Below are 5394 nucleotides of genomic sequence, written 5' to 3'. Positions count from 1 at the left end.
AAAATAGTGCTTACTCAAGGCTTGTTGCTGCCAAGGGTGCTGCTCTTTTTCATGGAGACCCGTGGGCGGATACCAAGTTCTCTTTGTGCAGCACAAAGCCTATCCTCCCCGGCACGAACGCCACGATGCCCAACAGCACTACTGTGATTGTTGTGGGGGTTTCTCAGCTTTGGGTCGCACGCTGCAGCATTCAAAGGTCCAAGCCCCTGCAGTGCAGATGCATCTCGATGTATATGGGTTTATTTGTTTTATTAGAGAGACAATGTTGGGAAGTTCAGGACCAAATTTAGATGTTTGTTTAAAACTGTTGCTTTTTTTTTTCTTCAAAGGGAACAGGACTTAGGCCAGATGCCAGTCTCAGTTCTGTATGAATATCAATTTGAAAAAAGTCCGTTGAATTCAGTTGGATTCCTCCAGATTGATTGAACTGGCTGCAAAATCTGGTCACTGAAAATAAATGGTTATTTGAAGGGTTGTCTTACTTGTTCAATTTGAAAGAAGCTTTTTAGCTAGGATTTGGAGTTGGCCTCCGCTGTGTGCAACACAAGCGCTAGCGGCTAAAAGTGAAACCAACTAGAAACAGTAACAGCAAATTTTCTCTCTATTCTCCAAGGAAAAGCAAATTCAAAAGGTAAACAAGCAGCATTAATTAGGAGGAGATAGTGTATTTTTTAAAAATTCTTTCAGCCTTGATTATTTAAGGGACGCATGTAATGAAGTTTAGATTGCTTCAATTAACTTGATAATGTATCTTTAGTGCCTCAAACAGCTTTGAGTTGCGCTGTAGCACTAGTCGCATGCATGTGGAATCCTAAAACTTAACAATACACTAAGCTTTGCTTTCATTGCACCAGGGTAAATGTAGATTTATTCCATAGAAGCTAATGGATTTATCTGGTCTAATCAAGAATGCAGTTTGATCCAATATTTAAACAAAGCTTCTACAAATGAAACAGGAAATGGATTTACCATAGTGAAGCAAATATAAGCTTTACCCTTAGCAGTCAGAGCTGCTAGTGTCGATCCCTCTACATTTTGTTAGGTGGGGGCAGGCAGAGCTCCACTCAGTCCAGTTGCAAGAGAGTGGGGCCATAATGGTAAAAAAAATAAATAAATAAACACCAAAAAGGAACAAGACACAAGAAGACAGTAAGAGAGAGACTGTCAGAATTAAAGGCCCTTATTTGGGAACACATTGACTTGAAGGGAACTTAAAGTACATACTTAAAGTTAATCAGTTCTGCATAGGGTTAAGGCTTCCTGAACATGGACGTGTCACTGAGAGCAGAATGTATCTTTGGAACAAAGTTACACCAAGGATGAATTTAGGCCCATTGCATGTAACCATAATATCTACTTCCCCTTGTATTTTCTTTGTGGAAGACTAGAAATTGCTGGTTGTGGATTTCATCAGTAATAAAAACCATGACCAGTTCTGGTTCCCCCTGAGGTTCCAGGGAGAGGACAACTGTAAGTACCCTTGCTTTATTCTGTTCCAATTGCAGTAAGATGTTAATATTAAAAACCTCAATATGATCAAAAGCACGCTGTGGCAGCTCCTGTTAATGTAAACAGCAAAACTGATAGCATCTAATCGTTCACTTTGACAAGGGAAAGATGTCATGTGAAGTCCTTGCTTTATAATATTAATAATGCTCCATAGTTATATGGTACCTTTCATCCAAGGACATCAAAGGACATTACAAGCATTAAGTAATCAAGCATCAATCTCCACAGTAACCTTGTAGTTGTATCCATTTTACAGACAGGGACTGAGGGACAGAGCAGTGAAGTGACTCAGAGGCTCAGAACAAGTCAATGGCAGAGCAAGCAATGGAATCCAGCAGCCGTGTTCCCATATACCTGCTCTATCCACTGCAAGCACTGCCTTCCCACAGCAGAGAAAAGCTGCTCTTGAAAGGACAAAAGACTACCTTTTACCCAAGGACTTTGGCTCCTAAAGTGAAAAGTAGATGGCCAAGTCGAAAGCTGAAATCTTCAAAACCCTTACTCAGCTGGACCTGACCTTGGAGGTTCCTGAAATACGTAGGCATCTAAGTTCTCAACATCAGAGTTTCTCAGGTGCCTAAATTCTGTTTCTGGGCATGCCCAAAAATGCCTCAGTCTTGACAGGACTGAGCAGCTTAGTGACTAGGTCGTGCCTAGACCCAGTGGAAATGGACAAACAAGAGGTGCCTTTACTTGTGTCACCAGAAGGACTCTGCTCGGTAGGCATTCTCAGAGCACATCTGTCTCTGGTGAACAGGGCTTTGTATGACATGAAGTGCTGGCTCACCCTTTCCTTCAGAATGGAAGAGAAGAAGGTACTGCTACCACCTCCCTTTTATCTACTAGCTTAGTGGTTAGAGCACTCCCCCAGGATGTGAAATACTTGGGCTCAGTTTCCTCTTCTGCCAGAGAGGATTCAACCCCTTCAAAACCACATCTCCCTTCTCCCAGGAGAGTATCCTGACCACTAAGCTGAAGAGTCATACTCATTCTCACCACCACCACCTCCCTTGGTCCCAGTTAATCTATAACCATTTATGTCCAGGAAAACAGCTCCAACAGGAGGCGTTGGGAAAGTTCTCACTTCAGAATAGCCTCTAGTATAGTGGTTAGGGGGGTGGGAAGTGTGGCTTTGAATCCCACAGGCAGAGGAGAAAACTGTATTCAGGTTTCCCACATCCCTGGTGAATGTGCTAACCCATGAACTAATGTACCTAAGAGGATAGTGATGGCTGCACTTCTACCTTCTCTGGTTACATTTTGATAGAAAGTAGAGCCCCTTGTCCAGTGTTTGAAAGAAAGGGCTTGGTGCCTAGTTTGGAGAGCGGGTTCTGGACTGAATTTTAGGGAAGGAAGATGCTGCTTGGTAGCACTGGACTAGACTCCTAAGCCCAGTAAAGGGATGAAATTTAAAACATGCTCCTGTCCTCTGCATTTTTAATTGACTAGCTTAGATGACTCCTCACTCCTCATGCTGGCTTTCATTAATCCCATTTGGAACAGTCGAATTCTGCCTCTGCTCCCCCCCGCATGCATCAGGGGCTGCGGATTATATTCTAGGAGCCAGGCACCTAAAATTAAGAGTTCCAGTGCTGAGTATCACAGTGCCCAAATACCTTTGTGGATCCTGGTCAAATAACTTGGTCTTCCATACCATGACATTTCCAAGGAATGTAGGTCAGATGTGATTGGGGTTAAAGAAGAAATCACATGGGGAACATCCAGGCCTGCCACTTAACATTAACATTCATCTCTAGCAGCAGCTGCCTCTATGCAGAACCTACAGCACTCTTGTGCTGCTGCCTTCACAAGACAAGTAAAGTGGGGGCACATTTGCATGTTATTACTCCTGCTTGATTGAGCTGTGCTGTGTGCCTATTTGCTCACAAAACTGTTTTGTATGAAAGCTCTTTGATCAGCAATGGGAATCATGGAAAATTTTTGATTTAATGTTGGGCAAACTAACATAGATTCCATTGGGTTACACAGGGAAAAGTTTAAAATAGCAGATGTTCTTTTCAAAATAAATAAATAAATAAAAATCAGATTAAGACCAGATGAGGCTCATCCAAATAAGAAGCATGCCTTTCCCTGCATGTTGTGGTTATTTTGTTATAACCCTACATTACCCTGATATGTTTGTACAATTGCATAAAGGAAGAGTGGGTGTGGCATGTCATGTAAGTCACCAGACGTCTTCAGCTACCACGAAGCAAATTACACTTACAGTAGTCCAAAACCTGAAGATTTTTCTCAGTCTTGTATCCCATTACCCATTGACCTCAATGAAGGGTTTTGCCTGAGTAAGACCTGAATAAGATCCACAGGACCTGACCCTGTAATTTTAAGAGGATTGAAAGGTCTGAAAAGACAGTACTGTGTCTGTCTACCGTTCCCTTCAGTATATGTGAAGGCTGAATGCTTAATCTACCATTGGTAATGAGGAGAAATGCATGGGGAAAATGTGGACCTTCACTACTGCCTTTAAAGATCTTACCAAAGGCATGTTTTTGATGTCTTGACGTCACTTAAAATGTGGTAACTCCTCTAAAAGTTTGAAAGACAGACTTGTATAAATAATCCAATCAGCAAAGGTATGGTATCTGGCCCGCATTTCAAACAGGGCTTTCAAGCACTTGCTTAACTTGCGCATTGAATTCAATTGGATTGGAAGTGCTTTGCTGAAATGGGGGCCACTACAAACAGCTTTCCTGCCAAGAAAATCGTAACAGCAACTCAGGTCATGCCAGGTTTAGTTTGGCTCTGAGTTTCTTTGTGGTTGCCATTGACAAATCCACAAAGGTGGATTAATACGAAGGAGGTGATGAGTACAGCAGGAGTGATGACAAGAAACACTACATTTTGGATTGGGCAGATTGAAAACATTTGCATAAAGGAATGAGAGGTTTCATGTGGGCTGTTTATGCAGGCAGATGCAGCTTACTGAACAGAAGACCTCCAGTGACTGAAGTACCTGAATGCTGTGGGGGAGATCCATAGATGTTGTAAATGGTGTTACTCTACTGAAGTCAGTGGAGGTATGCAAGCTTGGATCAGCTGATAAGCAGGCTGTGCAGATGTGTGTCATTCCAAAAAATACTCAGCTGCTCTAGGAAGATACACAGGACCTAGCATTTCAATCAATTCTGCAGAGTTTCATCATGGTAATGAATTTCATGTTTGTTGATAGTGTTTTGCCAAAGACAGTCCCTGATGACCAATAAATCACTATCCATTTTAATAGGTTGCAACAGAATCTGGAACCAACACAGTAGCATACTTCATAACATAGTCCATGTTTACTATTCTGTAGCAATTTCCACCTCACTAAGGCTGAGAAACATGGACAAGTTATTGCTGGTATGTCAAAGAGCTGGAAAAATTTAATCAGTGGTACCTTCAAGCTATTAGGCATAGCAGGTAGTTAGATAAAATCACAAATAATGAAATTCTGCAAGGAGATTGCACAACAAGTATTGAAGCAATGCTTATAAAACTCCTCTTCACTGGGCTGGACATGTCCCTTGTGAGGAGGACACAATTTTTCTAAAGCAATAGCAACTTGTACTGGGAAAGAGAACAAGAGGCAGAGAAGATTCAAAGATATCCTGAAAAGGAACCTCACCCCATGTGATGTTAGTATCAACATGTGGGAAGTCAGAGTTGCAAACAAAGCAATCAGAATACTATCTGGTGCAGAAAATCTTGAACAGAGACACAATAGTCAGTGCACAGTCAACCTCCAAGTCAAGGCTTCACACTCACCACTGTTCGAGGATTTGCCTTAATTAGTAACTCAAAAACAGTAACAGGACAGGAATCTCAACCTAACCTTTCTGCCCAACATTTGGTGGGCTGACTGGCTGGTAGTATCTAGGGAGTTTC

The sequence above is a fragment of the Gavialis gangeticus genome, unplaced genomic scaffold, assembly GCF_001723915.1.
Source record: "Gavialis gangeticus isolate Ggan-Ray unplaced genomic scaffold, GavGan_comp1, whole genome shotgun sequence".
NCBI classification, from domain to species: domain Eukaryota; kingdom Metazoa; phylum Chordata; order Crocodylia; family Gavialidae; genus Gavialis; species Gavialis gangeticus.
The sequence above is the reverse complement of the archived record's forward strand: the minus strand, read 5'-3'. Positions refer to the sequence as shown.